Genomic DNA, 20,411 nt, shown 5'->3' with positions numbered 1-20,411 from the left:
ATTAAACTTTCTCTCAAAAACCACACACACGCACACTATATGCATTTGTTTTAAAAAAGATATGCTTGTGGGTTTTTGCTTGTTAAAATAATTAATTGTGAAAAGTTTACAAGCAATGATGAGCATGGATTGAAAACATTCAATCGTATTAAACAAACCACATCACTAAGGACCAAAGGTATGTAGACATTTAAAAAAAGATGTGTTTAAGGGTTAGACCTTGGCCCTTGAGTTTTACTCAGTCCGTACTTGTCAGATGAAAAGGTTATGCCCCTCATGGTGGGAACAGCAGGCTGCCCTGCATTCCACGGCTTGTAACACATGAATGTGGCTGGAAGTATAAAATCAAGCATGATTGACTACTGCATCCAGATCTTGCAGAGATGCCCTCCTTATTGCTCTCAACTCTAGAATATAGCTAGATTTCCTGCTGAGCAACATGAAAGGATATGAAATGCTTCAGTCTAGCACTATACACTTCAGTCAACATTGGTTCTTCTTCTACTTTTGATAGAGGAAAACTTTGAAGAGCACCATTGCCTTTTCCCCCATCATGAAGTCAATGGGTTTTTGTAATGGATTGTTGTTTAGATGCCTAAAAAGGGTCTGTGCTAAACACAAGTGAAAGAGATTTTAAATATATATCTATCACTTTGTTTTCATTACCTTCAATTATGTCATTAAATAGACACTACAGACACTTGAAAAGACATCTCGACAAACTCACTCTTCCACCAGCCTCATCATGTTTAGCAAGCTATTCAACTCAAACATTACACCGTGTATATTATTTAGATGTATCATGCTAAGAGGAAAGACATTTTCAAAAAGATAAGTTAAGTAGAAATTGGAAGCTTAGTGTTGGTGATGTTTAAGTCATAAAGCCGTGATGTAGTTCCTTCATAGCCTTGTAACGTTAGATTTGTTCTACTATTACATTTCAAAAAGCATAAAAGTGATATTTATTTGGAAAGATCATCTTGCTGTGTTAGTATAATTTACTTTTGTTTGGCCTAGAGCTGGTTTTCTGCAATAAACCAAAAATCCATGGAAAGAATTCCATTGGGTTTTCGTCAAGGCAACCAGGGTTATGTTAACTTGAGGAACAGGTTACACGCCGTCAGCGCTGAGACGTGATCCACCTTTGCTGAGTTCCGGATGAGAGCCACGTTCAACCTCATCCACCATAGCGGACCCGAGTTCCACTAAAGGCACGCCGGAGATGTAAAGTGGATTAAATAGCCGGTGTAACGCGGTGGGATTACCTTCTCTACTCTGCTGTGCTGCTGTAACTGAGGCCTGGTTCCACCTTGCTCCGGGAACAGCGTGGATACTGTTGTGCTGGACTGGGAGAATGGCGGGTGTCGTGTTTCTGCTGTGCCTTTTCTTGGCTGTGCTGGACAAGGAGAAGATCGCTAGTCGTCCTGAACAATCTACTGGATTCGGGTATGTTCTGCCGCCCGCTGTGGACATCCCCTGTACAGTTTCGGAGGTGTTGCACAAACAATTGCTGGTTGCACTGTCGCGGACATTCATTTCGGAAAATGTTTGTCTTTCTCACATGCCTGCCACGATGGTCCTTCAGAATTGTTTTTTAAACTCTAATCTCACTTTCGCGAAGTTTGCTGGTGACTCTAGAACAGCTGACAATGTATGTGTGTTGATTAAGAGGAAAAGGTGCTTGGTATTTTTATTGTTGTTACTATCAGGAAATGTACAGCCAAATCCAGGTCCACCGAGCAGTATTAGTCAAATAGCTACTCCTGCTGATTTTATATCTAGATCTGGGCTAGGTTTAATTCATTTAAATGTGCGTAGTCTGTTACCTAAATTAGATTTTGTCCGTATTTGGGCGAGTTCGGCTGATGTCATTGTCTTATCAGAAACGTGGCTAGATAAATCCATTTTGGCCTCTGACATTTACATAAATGGTTACAGTGTATATCGTACTGACCGGCCTAAAAAAGGTGGTGGCATTGACATTTATGTGAAAAATAAGTTTTGTGTAACTAATATGGTTTCCAAATCTGTTAGTAAACAGCTAGAATTTTTAGCCGTGAATATTGAGGTAACAAAGGGTCAACAGCTCATGGTGGTGGGCTGCTACAGGGCCCCTTCGGCTGTCAAGGACTCTTTATCGTCATTGGCAAAACTGTTATCACAACTTTCCTACAAGGAAATAGTGCTGCTTGGTGATTTTAATTGGGACTGGTTAACTTCTGTGTCAGAGGATTTTAAAAACCTGTGTACCTCATTGAATTTTACCCAGATTATAGACAGTCCTACTCGCCCAAATATTAAGTCCCCAAATAAATCCTCCTTAATTGATCTAATTTTAACAAATGTTCCACATAGATACTCATCTGTGGGAGTATTTGCTAATAATGTGAGTGACCACTGTGTTGTAGCCACAATTAGGGACACTAAGGTCCAAAAGGTTAAACCTCATATCATCACAAAGAGAGACAAAAAACACTTTGTGGAGCAGGGTTTTTTACATGATCTGTTTGGTTTTGATTGGGGTAGAATCAATCTGTGTGCTGATGTAGAAACTGCATGGTCTTATTTTTATCTTGGTTGAAAATTGAAAATTATAGATAGACATGCACCTCTGCGTACATTTAGAGTGAAGGGACGAAACAATCCCTGGTTTTCTGCTGAGCTGTCCAGTCTCCTTCATGAGAGAAATAATGCTTGGGCTAAGGCTAGGAAATCAGGCTCAGAGGTAGAATGGCTACGTTTTAGGCAGCTAAGAAATAGCTTCACATCTCAAATAAAAAGTGCTAAATCAAAGTACTATTTGTCGGTTACCACAGAAAACCTGAATAATCCTAGGAAATTTTGGAAAGTCATAAAATCGATTTCCACTGGTGATATCCCAAATGAGCTACCTCCGTGCCTTACCACAGCATCTGGCACTATATCAGACAGGGCTACTATGCTAAATTGCTTTAATGAGCATTTTGTGTCTTGTGGCTCTCTGTTTGGCTGTGTGGCTCCTGTGAACGCTCCAATCCTTGACTCTGAACAATGTGGTCTGGAAAACCCTTTCAGTTTTACTCCTTTAACTATTGGTATTGTTCATGAAGCATTATCCAAGTTAGATCCTAGGAAACCGGCTGGCACGGACAACGTAGAACCTTTCTTTTTAAAGATAGCTGCAGATTTTATTGCTCCACCTCTTACTTCTCTTTTTAACCTCTCCCTCAGCACGAACACAATTCCAAAAGTATGGAAGTCTGCTTATGTCTTGCCTTTACTGAAAGGAGGGGAGGCAACTATTTTAAATAACTATAGGCCAATCTCTAAATTGTTAGTTCTGGCTAAGGTGCTCGAACGCTTAGTGAGTGAACAAGTAAAGGAGTTTTTATGTATAAATGACATCCTGTCTAAACATCAGTCAGGCTTCAGAAAGAAACACAGCAGCATCACTGCCACAATGAAAGTGGTAAATGACATTACTAGTATTTTAGATAATAAGCAGAGTTGTGCAGCTCTGTTTATTGACCTTTCCAAAGCGTTTGACACTGTTGATCATTGCATTTTAAAGCAGAGGAACTCAGTATTGGCCTATCCAGCAATGCAGTGGGTTGGTTTGTGAACTACCTCTCTGAAAGGTCCCAATGTGTTCATTTTGATGGACTGTCTTCTGAATGGTTAAACATTTATAATGGTGTGTTTTAGGACCACTTTTATTCTCCATATATATTAACAGTGTAGGTGATAATGTGGATGAAGCTACTTTACATTTTTATGCGGATGATACTGTGATGTATTGTGCAGGTCCCTCCATTAAGGAGGCTGTTGTTAAATTACAAGCTGTTTTTAACACTATTCAGACTCAGTTCTCTGAATTAAAACTTCTTTTAAATGTGGATAAAACCAAGGTAATGCTCTTTTCAAAAGCTAAAAAGACACCAGAGCCTGTTTTAGATATTGTAACTACGCAAGGAACAAAACTTGAAGTTGTTCGCTGTTACAAATACCTTGGTATCTGGCTTGATGATTGTCTCTCTTTTAAACTTCATGTCAATAACCTGCTTAAAAAACTGAGGGTTAGGCTAGGTTTCTTTTTCAGAAACAAGTCCTGTTTCTCGCTTGAGGCCAGGAAAAGGCTAGTCACTGTGACCTTTTTACCTGTGCTGGACTATGGTGATCTGGTCTATATGAATGCACCTGCCAATTACCTGAGCAAATTGAGATTTGTCACAAATTGTAAAGCGCTTACACATCACTGTACACTGTATACCAAGGCAGGTTTACCATCACTCTCTGTACGGAGGCTCAGTCATTGGTACACGTTTATTTATAAAGCTTTGTTGGGTAAACTCCCGTATTATATCTGCTCTCTGATAACACAGACAGTTGCAAGCAGCTATTGTCTGAGGTCACATGATGTAGTCTTGTTAGATGTGCCAAGAGCAAGGACTGTCTTAGGTAAGACAGCTTTTATGTGCGCAGCTCCACTTGCTTGGAACAATCTTCAGCAAGAATTGAAACAGAGCAATCTCATTCCTCTGCATGTTTTTAAAGCTAGACAAAATGAAATGCTTGCTGATACAATGGGTACTTGTAAATGTCTATAACTATGTATCCTGTAAATATAATGTATAATGTCCTTTATTGTTTTATGTTTCATGTGGAACCTATATGCTGCAGGTCTCCCTTGAAAAAGAGATCTATGATCTCAATGGGACCAATCTGGATAAATAAAGGTTTGAAATGAAATGAAATGAAACTTGTAGAAAGGAGTTTAACAAATGTGTCATCGCTGCAACACTATTATTGCTTATCTAAAACTGTGTATACACAATATGTGTGAAATCTGTATGAAGGCATGCCTTAGATTCTGCTGATTGAAACGGTCCTAGTGGGATGACTAATGAATACATGGTACGTGACTAGCTGTCTGATTGGAGTGAAGTTGTTTTTGAGAGACTTTGTCACCCCAAGACTCATTAGGTGCTTAAGATGTTGATGGTGACTCACAAGTATGATTGATTATTCTGAAAATCAACTGCTGTCTGTCTGTGTTTAAAGAATATGAAGTGACTTTGGAGTCATTGTTTGATTGAATTTCAGGCACAGGGCCGGATTATAGCCGCAGGCCAGCTTTATCTCAACATAATTCTTCTGCTCTGGCAGGAGATGCGTCACATGCATCAGCTTCTGTCACGACCTTGTAGAACTCGTCAGTGTTACTTTATTTTCCAAATCTACACCATCCAGCACATTTTCAGAAGTGTTTACAATGAACCCTTTATTTACACTCCAGCACTCATTTGACTTATATTGACAAATGATTCTTGTCTTTTAGGCACAAAAGACGCAGTTTATCGAAAGGGCAACTGCAGCTGTGTTTAATATTCAGTGAAATCCTTTAGTTTTTTTATGTGGGATAATAACAATCGTGTAGACATATCTTCGTCATCACTCATCTTTATTGTATTACATTTCGTTTTTGGGATTTTTTCTCTTTAAGGACTGTATAATATTTACATTTGTGTCGAGTGGGGTAAAAGTATAAAAACATTGCTGTTTTATTAGTTTGATTAAAAGTAGAAATAAAGCTCCCCGATTGGTTAATTTTACCATTTGCATGTATGTGGAAAAATGCTTTGCATTAAGTTACCATCCTTTTGTGTGACTTGCTGCTGACAGATTTGTGTTGTCAATGTGAATGCCTGGAAAAGTGACACATATCTTGTGTTTTTGTAAGAAAACAACAACCAGTCTTTTCCAATGCTCATCTGGACCTCATGGGATTATGCTACAAGATTGCATCCCGAGGCATGGAGCCCACAGTGTGTCTCACTATTAGATCTGGTCAAATATAACATTTATCTTTCGACAGTTGTCCTCTTTTTCCTCAGCTGGAACAAATAGAAAATATTTTAATGGTATGTGAGGACATACATTTAATTGTGTGGCATTTTGAAAACCTTTAGCGTAATTTACTGAAATGTAATATGTCTGTAATCAGGATGCTGATTGTGGGGCTTTTCCTGGGGTAGCGCCCTACGGGGACTGATGACAAATAGTTCGCTCTGATCAGATTATTTGTCTTACTTTCAAGCTCTTTGCAGTAATACGTTGTTGATCCAAATCTTAGTTTCTGAGTCATTGAGATGCCGAGACCTTCCTCTATTACAGGCCGTTCAGTAAGGGCAACACATCTAGAAGTAATTTGTGTGTGATCTTGAGTTCACTTTAGTTGAGCAATCGAAAAAAACATAAATGCAATTGACAGTAATTGTGCACACATGCATCTTTTTGACATCAGGTTTTTATGAGCATCAGACATGAGTTAGATGCTGTCACATACAAAATGTACGAAATCATTTTGAATTATAACTTTAAAGTGTTCAATGTGAATATAATTCACAGTCACTGAAATTGAGTTCCATTAGCACGAGCTGGAGGAATTGAGGCGTGTGGGTGTAACGTGAAGTTTTATTTACACCAGCACCTCCTCTCTTCACCTCCTGTAGGTAGAGGAGAAGATTTTCATCAAGGTGATTCATCATGAGTCTCCCTCTACTCTTTTATCAGATGTGGGTCGAGGCCCTGGCCGTCATGATGGATAGGTCAGCGGTGCTGTGATTGTGATCCAAAGCTTCACAACCTCTGTGAAACAAACCTCCTGCTTCTCCGGCGCCTCAAATTCACTCTGAGATGTGACATTAGCTATGTTCTTCGATACGCAGTGTAACACAATCTCTAGTTGCTCACATAGATGTTTGATTGCAGTTGTAAATGAGACTGGCCCTGAGGTTTGAATTTATCAATGTCAAATCTGGGGAGGTTGGGAGAGTTTTTTAAACTTTGACTGATAAAGCAAATAAGGCTGCAGGGAGTATAATTTGGCCACAAATGAATCACTGTTCTGTCAACGCGTGTAATGTCAGTTGGTGAAGTTTATTTTCACACCCATTTTTGTTCAGTACACTTATGCACACCTATTTGTTTTTCCATTACTCAAAATAGGTGACCAGGACCTTGACTCCAGCAGGCTGAGCCAATAGGGAAGTGGTGGGGGAGCAAGATAAAGCCAACCATGGGTGGCCTCGAAAGTGGAATAGCAGTTAGATTAACAACTTGGGGAGATTTGTTTATGAATGTCAGGGAGTTTCTGTCTTGGCGTTGCGAAGGAGCAGTGGCCCTAATTTGTCTGGTTAATGCTGCTAATCCTGCTCCTGGAGATTGTCCTAGGTCTGCCTGTTGTAATGCTTTCCAGGCCGCTGTCACAGGGAGGAGAACATTATTTGTATTAATCTGTTTTCAAAGGCTCACAGGGTTCTGCTGTTGAGGGCTATCAGAGTGAACAATGATCAGGCGGAGACAATAGGTTTAGGATGCGCATTAGAGCACCTAATGGTCCTCTCCATCTTACACACACACACACATATATTATACACACATATCATACTTCTAACGCAATCATCCAAACCAATGCGCACACATGCAGAGAGAACATTTTCTGTTAGTATTTCATCACAAATGATATATATTCAGACTTGAGACTTTCCTTTGTTTAGGAGAAAGCAGCCAGTTTCCATTAAAGTCTTCTGTTTCTGTTTGAACGGAGAAAGGCGGCCAACCAAGAGAAAAAAAGAAAGAAAGAAAACGACAGCCTCGTCTAGAAGCACCGTCTATTGTGCGTATCCATACAATAAGCTAATTTTGGGTCTAAATACCTGCTATACAATAGTAGAGTTCTGCTGGGGATGGTTGTAATCGTCTGCGGGTCTGTTTATTGCGGTAGCCCCCAGCCTGGAGCTCAGCTTGTAGTCGGTCCCAGTTTGTTACAAAGTCATAGATTTGATGGCTTGTGTTGTTAGATTTCCATGTCTCAATGCTGATTGAAACACAATGCTGCTCTTGATGGATTAGCAGTATTATGATTTGGACAGCTGCTTGATGGACGTGATTACAAAGAGGATTGCTGATGAACACTAATGACTGCTGATTATCTCAATTTAAACTACTGCATCATCCGAGTCATACAACATCATCACGTTTCTGTATATATATATATAGACTTCTGTTCTGCTTGCTTTTACAGCATACCTTCCACATTTGTTAAGTCAATGGATGAAAATATGTTTCTGATTTGCTCGGCCCCCCCACTCCCAGCTGTCTCCTCTCCTCCTCTCCCCTTATGCTCTCACTCTCCTCACAGGAAGTGATTTACTGTCAAACACATTCCAACAGCCAACCCAACGACACACGCTGATCTATCCCAACAGCCCCTGCCTTTTATTTTCCCAATTTTCTCGCCTCCTTTCTTCTTCTGCCATGGTGAAACATCATGGCTCCAACCTTTTGTTTTTTTCTTGTTCTAGACTCGTCTCTTCATCAGGGGTTCTGTGATCAGCACAGTGTTATCTGTTCTGGCCTCTCTGTGGCTCTAACGTTTGTTATCCCATTGTGTGTTTGTCCTCATGATTTGGCTGTTGGTGCTCTTGTTTGTTTATTCTTCTCTTTTGTTTGTTCGCACATTCATTGCATGTTAAGAAAATCTGGAGAAATACAAAATTGCACACACATAATTTCCATTTTCCGAACTTACTTTTCTGGGTCTGTTAATTGTTTTTCTGTTATCCTTTTTTCAATTTTTTGATTTTGGCATCACCTAAAAAGACCATTTTCAAATCTATACTTCCAAATTCCAACTGAGCTAAACTTTTTCATGGTTGAAGTAACTTTTCATGTTCTGAATCTAGCTCTTTCTTTGATGTCCTTTTTCCCTGTCTTTGTCGCAACACTTTCTTCTTCTTCCTCTTCCCCCCTGTGTCTGCATGTGAGTCAGAAACATCCTGTTCATGACTCGATATCGACAAAGACACAGCTGCTTTGAGTCTGCATGTGGGCAGGCTGCTCCGGCTATGTTAAGCCATCTATTGGTTAGGCAGCTGAGCTCTGAGCAGATGGCTGAAGTGTTCAATTGGACTCTGCCATTGTACCCCTCGTAATTGGTACTTGTAACCAAGTGTCTCATTAATTATGAAAAAGGGACTGTTTTAATGCATGGTGTGCCGGTCTTACTGAAGAGTAATACTAATCAAGTGAGTGCTTTGCTGCATTATGCATTCAAGAATTTGATTTATTCTAATCGAGTGCTTGTAACCGGATGTTTCAGGTTTGAATCTCTGGACAAAAGAAAATGGTGTAGTGCTACACCGGTCAAATAAGGCCACAAACATACTGATGTATTTTGAAGTTTTATTCTCTCCCTCTCGTTCTCTTTCTCTGAAGACAACGTGTAAACTAAGAAATGAACAACTCAAAGTTTACATTAAGTCGTTTCAGTCCATAGATAAACAGCTAACACATTAGCAAAATCAAAACGTGGGTCACAAAATAATGTAATTTTACACAAACGGTACAAAAAAGTGTAAAGCACACTCTTAAATATTAACACACACATATCAACAAAAGAGAAACATTTACCGTGTGCGCCTCTTGAACCTTGTAGATTACTTCAACGGCATGAGTACACCCTCTAATGTCGCCATGTTGCCTCTTACCCACGTTGCCATGGCAATGCCCTCTGACCTGACTGTGGTCATGTGACTCACCGACCACATCCCAAATATGAAACATTCTACATTTCGCTATCCAGATAATACTCTACATTTTACAATTGTCTAATTACACTAACATTTGCTAAATCATAAATTGATAAAGAAGTCACACAAATTAACATCCAAACATAAACGTTTCTCAGACTGTTACAGGTGGGGAAAATGAATGAGTAACTGCGGTGGCCCTGAAGTGCAAGTCAAAACAACATTTCCCAAAACACTACAGTATTTCATAAAACACAACGACATTTCAAGAAACACTACAGCATTTCAACTTTTACGGAAAGGGTATTCCTTTAGGGAGAACACTTCTTGTTTGTGATTGGACAGAGCCCTCCAGAGAAGCACTGCTGTGATTGGTTGTTTTTGCTGCCAGTCAAGAAATTACGCTTCGTGATTGGTCAACACCCGACAGCACAACATGTCCCAAAACATTAGCTGTTAGCACACAGAGCTCACAGCTCCTCATATCTGTTCAGAAACTGGACACAAATTAGACATGAACAAACCACAGACTGTCTGTGTGGTGGTGAATACAGTCGCTGCTTTATTTCTGTCTGTATGACATTGTTGTGAGTTTGGACGGAGCAGCTACAGGTTAGTTTAACCGTTAAACTAACCTGTAGCTAACAGAGCTAACGGCTGATGTTTTGGGACATGTTGCGCTGTCGGGTGCTGACCAATCACAGCAGTGCTTCTCTGGCTGGCTCTGTCCAATCACAAACAAGAAGTGTTCTCCCTAAAGGAATACCCTTTCCGTAGAAGTTGAAATGCTGTAGTGTTTTCTGAAATGTTGTTTTGACTTGCACTTCAGGGCCAAGTAACACTGCTTCGTTTCCATCAGTCGTCTTCGTTTGCCATTGAAAAAAGTGGTTTACTTCTTTCATATAACATTTAAGTGTGTATGACAAAAACATTTTTTCGAACTCCAGAAAAGTGGAATCGGATTCAATAAAAACAAAACTCTGGATTTCATGTCTGAAATGTGATGCAATCTGCAGCAGGTGTGAGAGCATTTCATCCAATTATCTTTTTGTAAATGTTCTTCCATTGTTACACAATGTGTAAGCGAAATGTAGAGCTTTGTTACTTGCAAGAACAACTTTGGGGAAAGAGATATCCTATTTGAGTGCACCTGTTTTTGGTTAAAAGGTAACTTACATGTGCATTCATAGGGCAATGTTTAAAACTACAATCAGTTTCAGTTGAACACCTCAATGTCAATGTAATTGATGCTCTCAAAGAAATCAACCGTGGAAAAAACCAAAAAGTCTCCTGTACTTTCTTCCATGTTTGCAAGTTAAAATGACTGTTGAGATGGAGTGAAACAAGAAAACCCCAATGTGGGGTAGTGTTTGTGTATGGAAGCAATTTTGCAAGGATGGAAAAAAAACACCTCTGAAGGGACCCAAACTTCAGAACCAGCTAATCAGTTTGAGTGTGAAAACACCTCCAAACCGTCAGCCGCTCCATTGGAGCTGCCAAATGGTCTGTTCAGCACTAGAGGGCTCTAAGTATAGGTTTTTGTCTCGATGTGAAGCAGGTTTTGTAGAAAACAAGCCGACTAAACCTTCCCTATGGGCTCAGAACAGTCTCATAATACACACATGCACACAGAAGGATTCAAACTTGTATTTCATGATCCGTAAAATGAGTCTCACTTGTATTTCCGGATCCATACTTGTGTTTTTCAATGCGCACACAAATGTGTTCGGTTTCATATACTGTACATGTAAATAAAATCCAAATACAGAAAAAAGTTTTACATATGTATTTTTGATCCCCTTTGTTTTCCGTTTAAAACCGCTGCACCTCCAAACACAAACCGCTTTCTGTGCACGGATCGCTGTGCATTCGTGTGTGGGTTTATTGAGACTCCCCTGACGGTCACCCGATTCGTACTTGTAATTTTTTCTATCTATAGCCAATCAGATGTCTCCTCAATTCCAAGCCAGTTACATGAGCACGCCCCCACGAGGGTATGATTTATTGCGTTCACGACGTAGCGCTTCATATACGCATTTTGCGCTGCCCGGAGCTGACAGGTCCATGTAGCCTGCCTGCAGGCGCTAATCTCAGGACACCTCCACTCTCAGTACATTGCCACTTTCCGAACAGGAAATGCTCGCAAATACAAGCTTTTATATTATTAAGCTACAGCGCCACTTTCCGTGAGTGCTAGACAGTGAACTGTCAATGGAGGGAGCCCCGCTGCGGGGAAACGGTGGACCTCTGTCGCCTGTCAAAGCCACTTCAGATGGCCAAGTCCGCCCCTGCCGGTACCAAGGTGGGCCGATCGGAGTGGCCCGACCGGCCCACTTCGGTACGTCCGGATGGCCAGTCCGCCACTGCTTCGGCATACAGTATAAGTGTTGCACGGCCAGATACAGCTCGAGAAGCTGACTCAGATGAATGAGGAGAGTAAACAGCTGACAGCCGGCAAGAAACTAGAGCGATTATTCGTAACGCGTCCGGTGTGAACGCACCATCATTACAAGTAGGCTATTATATAATTACAAAATAAAATCGCCACTCTCAGTACAGCGCCACTTTCCGAACAGGTAATGCATTCAAATACAATATTTTATATTATTATTATTATTATTATTATTATTATTAGTAATAATATATAAATAAAAACATCTTGTATTTTTGTTACACCCGCTGTTGATTAATTTTGTCAACATTGGACCTTGACACTGTCCACATAGCTATAGTGAAATAATATAATCGAAAACATTAAGCCTCTTTGATTTAATAATCAGAGCTGGAACCATCCCATATAACACACACTTTCTTACTTATCTTTGAATAATAATACCGTAAAAATAAAGACGACTATACTACGGTCCTTCGGTCCTGAGATTAGCGCCTGCAGGCAGGCTCCATGGACCAGTCAGCTCCGGACAGTGCAAAATGCGTATATGAAGTGCTACGTCATGAACAGAGTTGGGTGTAACGCGTTACTGTAATAATATTACTTTGTCGGTAACGGAGTAGTGTAACGCGCTACTTTTATAATCCAGTAATCACACTACAGTTACTAACATTGCCCCGACACGCGTTACTTCGTTACTTTCTAAAATCAGTCATAATCAAACCTCAACAAACACCTGCAAAGAACACATGCTAGGTGAAGCTAACGCACACAGCTGTTGTTTATTTATATCACACACACACACACACACACACACACACACACACACACACACACACACACACACACACACACACACACACACACACACACACACACACACACACACACACACACACACACGTAGTTCTTCTTCTCTGTTTTCCGGTTGTTGCTTGTTTTGAATGACGAATACACACTACCGCTACCTGCTGGTAAGGAGAGTTATTGCCACTCACGCATGCGCAGTTCGTACGTGCTCGGCTGAAGTCTGGCTCCAGTGCAACACATGGCCAACACGCAGGAGAACACGCTGACGCAACAGCATGAGCAGAGATAGACTGCGCAAAATATACAGATAGCAGGAGACAGAGGACAGCCACGGTCAGATAGCAGGAGACAGAAGACAGCCACGGTCAGATAGCAGGAGACAGAGACAGCCACGGTCAGATAGCAGGAGACAGAGGACAGCCATGGTCAGATAGGAAAACATTCAGGAGCTATCTGGATCAGTCTTATGCGACAATGGAAACTGAACTAAAGAGAACATTTGAAACTTTAGCAGTCTGCGTGATCTGCCTGTAGGGAGGGGCGGGCCGGCCCTGCGAGTAAAGTAACGAATTACTTTATGTAGATAGTAACGAAGTAGTGTAATATATTACTTTTTTTAAAGTAATATGTAATATGTAATATATTACTTTTTTTTAGTAACGACCCCATCTCTGGTCATGAACGCAAGAAATTATACCCTCGTGGGGTCGCGCTCATGTGATTGGCTTAGAATGAAGGAGACATCTGATTGGCTATAGATTCAAAATTACAAGTACGAATCGGGTGACCGTCAGGGGAGTCTCAACAAACCCACACACGAATGCACAGCAATCCATGCACAGAAAGCGGTTTGTGTTTGCAGGTTCAGAGGTTTTAAACGGAAAACAAATATGTGAGGATCAAAAATACATATGTAAAACTTTTGGATTTTATTTACATGTATATGAAACGGAACACATTTGTGTGTGCATTGAAAAACACAAGTGTGAATCCTTTTGCGGATCATGAAATACAAGTTTGAATCCTTCTGTGTGCATGTGTGTATTATGAGACTGTTCTGAGCCCATACTTCCCTGCATGGTTGAAGTTTAAAAAGAAGGTCCAACACACAGTCAGTTCATGAAAGTCAAATCCCACCTTCAACCTCAATCCATCATCTTGCAGGTTACCTACAGCCATTTTCCTATACAATACATCTGCTGGTTGTCACAACAGCCGGCCATTCAGTTTCAACATATGTGCGCCTGATATGGTGGCTGATTTGGATGGTATGTAAACGATTGTCACTGGTGGTTTGACCGCAATTCAGTCCACTGCTGCACGAGGCTGAAACATTACACCCCTGCTTGCAGATTCACTCTACTGGAGCGACCAGGTCGGAGCGTTTCGGTCGCATTGGGTGGTTGTCTCCTGAGGTTTGGTTGGTATTTCAACTCTTTGTTCGTCTGTCCTAATTAGAAAATATCCATCTGGGCTACAGTAAGTCAATAGAGTGTACCATACACATGTTCATGCATGAAGTACTCTGCTGGATGTCGTTGATACTTTATAATCAAATCAGGTGTACATCATATGGTGTAGAGTGGCATGTTGGCATAAGGCAGCCCCCAAATACATTCAAGGGAGTTCATATTTCAATCAGGATAGACTTAATTTGTAATTATAAAATATGTACAGTATTGACATGAGTACAATATGATATGAATAGACTTTGGCCAGTAGACCCTTGAGGAGGGTTGCAGCCATGACGTCTGAAATGTTTGATTGCAGCACAATGATTGGTTGTTGGTCTTGGTTAACTATTAACTATGATTAATAATGAAGATGATTATTGTTAACTATGATTAGCCTATTAGAGACATTTGGGGAAGTGAGAGGGAGACATGGAGTAACGTAGGTAGTCTTCCTGATTGAACTTGCGCTTCATGTGTTATAAGTGTGCAAATGATGTATTGCATACTTACGGTAATTAACACTTCATGATTTAGTTGATTGTAGTGCTTAATAACAGCTCTATTTGATGGTCTAATGTGTTGGACTTAACATTCTTTGAAAATGATATCTTAATCAATCCCATACACACAAAGAGAAATTCAGTGATTATATTAGTTGATGAAACTCAGATGCCGTGGTGCTTTTAATGTCTCCTACATCATATATGAATCAACTTCAATTAACGAAGAAAATGTCAACATAACTGCACAATCCATTGATTCTTATTAATGTGTTATTGTAATATTATACAGTATTGTATTAATTCCAAAGATCATGCTCTTGTGTACATGTGAGTGTCTGTCCATTGCAGTGTAAGTGTTTCCTCACTGTATGTGGCTGACAGGGTGAGCTGAGTTTTTTTTAATGCACAGTGTGTGTTTGGGCACTGGAGGATAGTGGGTGGGGGGAGATTTGTTAGAGCGTGACCTTGTTAAAGCGCTTGCCAGCACTCACCCCATGTGTTTAATGTAATGTATGAGGCCCAATTAGATCATTGCAGGCGTTAATGTGAGAGGCAGTGTTTAATATACAGACCTCTGCCTCAAGAGAAAACATTGTTAACTTTAAAGATTGTGTGTTCGACTATATCTGCTCTTGAAGGTTGCCCTTTGAGTGTTTGACCTGTTATCACTGTTGTTTTTTTATGAGTAGGTCCCTATTTTTTTTTATCCCATGCAGGATGGTTTCAAAAGATAAGTTCACTATTTGGTAAGTCTGTTTTCAAAATATATTGAGGTTCTTGTATGAACATTAATCCATTATTAAGAGTAGACTAACACGACTATAGGGGATATTTTGGTGTCAAAGTGTAAAGCAAAAATCTGAAAATATTTTAGATTTTAACCCCATGGAAATCGGGAACCTGATAATGTTATTGAAGGAATCTGTAAACTTGGTTGTGATGAAAGTAACAGCATCAGAGGCACCTCTAATACAGAAACACCCACGCGCACACGCGCACACACACACACACACACCCACACCCACACCCCAAGCCCACCAAAACCAGAGAGGCCAGACAGAATAATCCCTTGAAAGATCACAGTAAGCGCTGTACAGATGTTGAGCATCATCACTGAACATGCCACTATTGGATTTAGATGTTGTCATAGCAACAACATGATTGACAATTTGTTTGTTCCAACACTACAAATTAGTCTTAATGTTTGCTCCAACGTACAGTTGATAATGACAATGTGTCAGACAAGTCTTCTTTTCTAGTAACACTTGTAACTCTGTACCTATATACTGTATGTTTTAAAAGTCAAAATCGCAGGTAGCCAGGGATGCGAACTTGTCACCTTTCGGCGAAATTCGCCGTTTTGAATCCAAAATAGGTCGTTTGTGTGGTTCATGTAGATCTGCAATAAAAATATTTTTGGGGTATGGGGGGGGGGGTCTGGGACCCGGAGTAATCTGCGGCCGCAAGCTGCTATGTGCCATCATGACACGCATGGTGTTCTTTTTTTATATATTATAATGAAGCGCGAGCTGTGTGCTCGAGTCTTCCTGCCTGTCGGCTCTGCTCATGGATGTATAATAAGGCTCTGCTGCTCCACGATGAGTGTCTAGCTTCAGCAGCTACATTACCTACGGGTGCGTTCGTTAATATTAACTGTGTTGTCCGGAGTCACTGTGTTGGACCGCTGGTGAACAGCTGTTAGAACGGGCCGCTCAGGTGTTCAGAGCAGAGCTCCCTGTCGGAGCGGCAGAGCGTGATGTGCACTGAAAAGTTTTTCTGTCGCAATATTATCGTTGAGCAAACTTAACTAGCAAACTAGCATCACTATCTGCTAACGTTAGCTTTAGCCTTCGTTTTCTATTAGTTTTTTTTATAGGCTATAAACGGAGGTGGTATAAGTATATATCTTGTACTTGTGTAAAAGTAGAAGTACCAGAATGTAGGAACAATCCTGCAATCAAAATGTTCCTCAAATAAAAGTACAAAAGTATTATCATCAAAATATAGTTAAAGTAGCGACAGTAAAAGTAGAAGTACTCAGGTCTTGTACTAGAAGCACCAGAGTGTAGGAATACTCTGTTACAGTAAAAGTACTGCATTCAAAATGTTCCTCAAGTAAAAGTATTAAAGTAGCGACAGTAAAAGTAGTCATTGTGCAGATTGGTCCATTTCAGAATAATATATGTTTTCTAATGATTGATCATGAAAGTGTTCTCAAAGCTGGTGAAAGTGCAGCTAGTCTGAATGACTTTGTAGACTGCAGGGTAGCTGGTGGATTTACTCCAGGTGGAACTAAAGTCTGATTTAACACTTGATTATATTTCACATCATTCATCCAGATCTGTAAAGTAACTAAAGGTATTAGATATATGTAGTGGAGTAAAAGTACACCATGTACCTCTGAACTGTAGTGGATTAGAAGTACAAAGTAGCAAAAGAAACATTGAAATACTTAAATAAAGTACAAGTATCTCAAAATTGTACCCAAGTAGTCCTTGAGTTTATGAACTTAGTTACTTCACACCAGTGGCTATACAGATAGAAAGACTAAGCCTTGCACAGAGGCATGAAAATACATTTTCAAAATGCTCAACAGTGCTGCCAAAATGTTAAACTCACTGCTACACAATTAAAATAAATGCTTTTATATATATTTATATTAGATGTGACTCTTTGGCGTTTCTGTTCTTATTAACACTGCTGCTTTAGTTGTTCTGACTGCTAAAATCATCTGTTATTCCTCATTTTAAAGCCGATATTCCGTGGGGTCGGGGGACTCGGATCCTTGTCACCTTTTTCATACCTGATGAGTTTGCATCCCTGGTAAGTGACAGACGTCAAATCAATAGCTTGTGGCCCCGAGTATATTTTTAACCCATTTCCATCAGCAAATAAAATTGCAGAAGTGATTGTGCTCGGCCTTGATAATGGTGAGTATTGACTGCTAATGTCCTTAACAATAAAGACGTTTTTTCGCCTCATTACATTTTTTTATGATTACAAAATGTTATTTTGTCGCACCCATTCAGCTTGTCTTATTCAATGCAACTTAATTTGCATGCAAATAGAAAGGTGGGAAGCCCGAGCTTCTGTCTGTCGCGCTCTCTTCAGATGTTCTTTCTCTCCATCTGTGATTGCAGCCTGTGACCCACGACACCCTGTCTGCCATGATGTCCACTCACAAGACACACACGGGGATGGTTATAGCTGCGGATCAGGTGATCATCTCTTCATTGTGCAGAATTCTAACTTCATGACGAAGATAGAAAATGGTTTGGAATGGTCTTCTTCTTCCTCTTCTATTTTTACCTGGTGGGCTTACAAACATTTCCATTTTACCTGGTCCTAGCCTGTGTAATGGCAAGGTTTTGTCATTCTTAGTCAGATGAAACACAAAAATCTCTAGATTAGATTAGATTAGATTAGATTACTTTATTGTCATTACAAAAATGCAAGCACAGTGTAACGAAATTTAAGGATGGTCTAACCAGATCGCAAAACAGTCAGTTACATACACATTTATCAGAAGTATATACCAAAAAAGAATGATACAAAAATAAAGGTAAATAGATGGGAAATGTATAAATAGGAATAAATACACAGATAATAATAAATAAATACAGTGAATACAGAATTGCGCTTCAGCACAGCACACGACAACAACTAGGCAGTATGGGACAGCGTGGGGTTCATTGTCAGCAGTCTGACTGCTGAAGGGAAGAAGCTGTGCGTAGTCCTGTTGGTTCTACCCGGGAGGCTGCGGTAGCGTGTCCCAGAGCGGGTGCCACGTAGGGGGACAAACAGTGTATGGTTGGGGTGGGAAGAGTCTCTGATGATGTTTCGTGCCCTTCGCAGGCACCGCTTTTCATAGACTGAGGCTATGGAGGGGAGTGGCATCTTGATGATGCGTTGTGCGATCTTCACCACCCTCTGCAGTGATTTCTTGTCCTTGACCGTGCAGTTACCGTACCATACAGATATGCAGGTAGAGAGGATGCTCGCGATGGTGCAACGGTAGAAGTTTATTAGCACCTGGGAGGATAGGCGGAGTTTTGCCAGTTTCCTCAGGAAGAAGATGCGCTTGTGAGCCTTCTTGACTAGGGCTGAGGTGTTGGTGGTCCAGGAGAGGTCCTCCGAGATGTGGACTCCCAGGAACTTGAAGCTGGTGACCCGCTCAACCTCTTCTCCACTAAGATGGACTGGGGAGTGCGTGCCGTCTTTGTTCCTTCTGAAGTCCACTCTAATGATGATTACTGTAATTGCCGCTCAATTTGTCTGCCTCCACCTCCCCCTCACCTCCAAAGCATCCCTCCCTCCTTCCCCACACTCTCGATAACCTGCCATCAGCAGACTGTTCCTGGATTTTCTCATGCAATTATGCAGAGCTGCGTGTTATTGGTTTCCATGGTGAGTTTCTAAGATAAACATCAAAGTATGTGATAGGAGAGTGGCTTATTGATTTAAGAGATCTTGGGGTTGCTCTCATAATGTGTCCACATTTGACCTTTGACCTGTCTTTGTGTTCTTTGACAACACGGCAGACTGTGGTTGTTTTCATGGTTGAGCTGAGGAGACTTTCCCTCATAGCTGTCCCCTCATCCCTCCACCCCCTCAATTCACAGTCTGCATCTACCTCAGACCTCAAAATGAAGCCAAGTCCCTGCGCACATTGATGGTGATGACATACGACACGATAAGATTTTGGCAGATACTTGAAAATGCACAGCTCAGTTTGAAAGATTGTTGCCCATTGTTAAAGCACAGCTTCAACTTGATTTGATTCAGTCATGATTTAAAATAAACGTTTCAATTGCTTTCGTGTATGTTAGTACAGATTAAAATATCTTCAACTTTTCAAAACTAAAGTTCATTACTGCTTTGCTTCTTATTTTTGTGATATTGGCCATCATTGCCAATAACTCATCTATTTATTTATCTGGCTACCTCACCACAACAAAGTGTGGGGACAGCCAGAACCACACACAGTGTTTCTGTCAGACTGGCTATTAATAAACCAATAGTTTACCCTGATTATCAAAATCTAGTGGTCCCCAACCTTATTCCTCAAGGGACCCTTTTTTTTTTTTAATCATTTAGGTAAACCGAAAACTATACGCAGTATATTTAACCCACATTGTTAATGCTAAGTGCAGTTAATTTGTGTAAAAATAGCGATACAGATACATTGCTTGTTAATATTGAATTAGGGTTACGTTTTCTTGTTATTTTTGGGGGAATTATCAATACAAATATTCATATTATTAGTGTTATTATATTATTTTAACTGCATTCTTTTCTCATCATTAAGAATAAGGTTGTTTTTCAGAGAGGAAAGGCTCTTGGAATCTAACGGCTTGTGTTCAATGTGATGTTGTTCTCAAAGATGGCAGCATTTACCTCAGTGAGTACATTGATATTATAACCAACAGGAATACAAAAATTAAACCAAAACTACGAAAGAAATACCCAGATTGTATGAAATGTTATATTATTCATTTATAACAGCGAAAATAATGTAAAGAAAATAGTTATAGTTAGTTTTGACATTTTTCAAAAAATCTGAGATCCTCTACCTTGTTATCAGTACACACAGGGTTGTGAGGGTTACTTTGTAAATTTAATTAGTTACTGAATACTGAATATATGGCTCTGAAAGTAATACGAATACAGTTACAGTTAC

At 40.3% G+C, this 20,411-nt stretch overlaps 1 long non-coding RNA gene across 1 annotated transcript in view; it reads left to right on the top strand.

The window, feature by feature from the left end:
• The window catches only part of LOC139434319 (uncharacterized), a 52,867-nt gene that overhangs the window by 8,175 nt on the left and 24,281 nt on the right, over positions 1-20,411 (top strand). Inside the window, exon 2 of the long non-coding RNA XR_011643678.1 lies at positions 17,872-17,949. This is a non-coding gene — a long non-coding RNA (uncharacterized lncRNA). The remainder of the gene's footprint in view (positions 1-17,871; positions 17,950-20,411) is intronic.

This window comes from Pseudochaenichthys georgianus, chromosome 8, assembly GCF_902827115.2.
Source record: "Pseudochaenichthys georgianus chromosome 8, fPseGeo1.2, whole genome shotgun sequence".
In the NCBI taxonomy this organism is placed as follows: domain Eukaryota; kingdom Metazoa; phylum Chordata; class Actinopteri; order Perciformes; family Channichthyidae; genus Pseudochaenichthys; species Pseudochaenichthys georgianus.
This window is presented reverse-complemented; position numbering and strand designations above follow the sequence as displayed.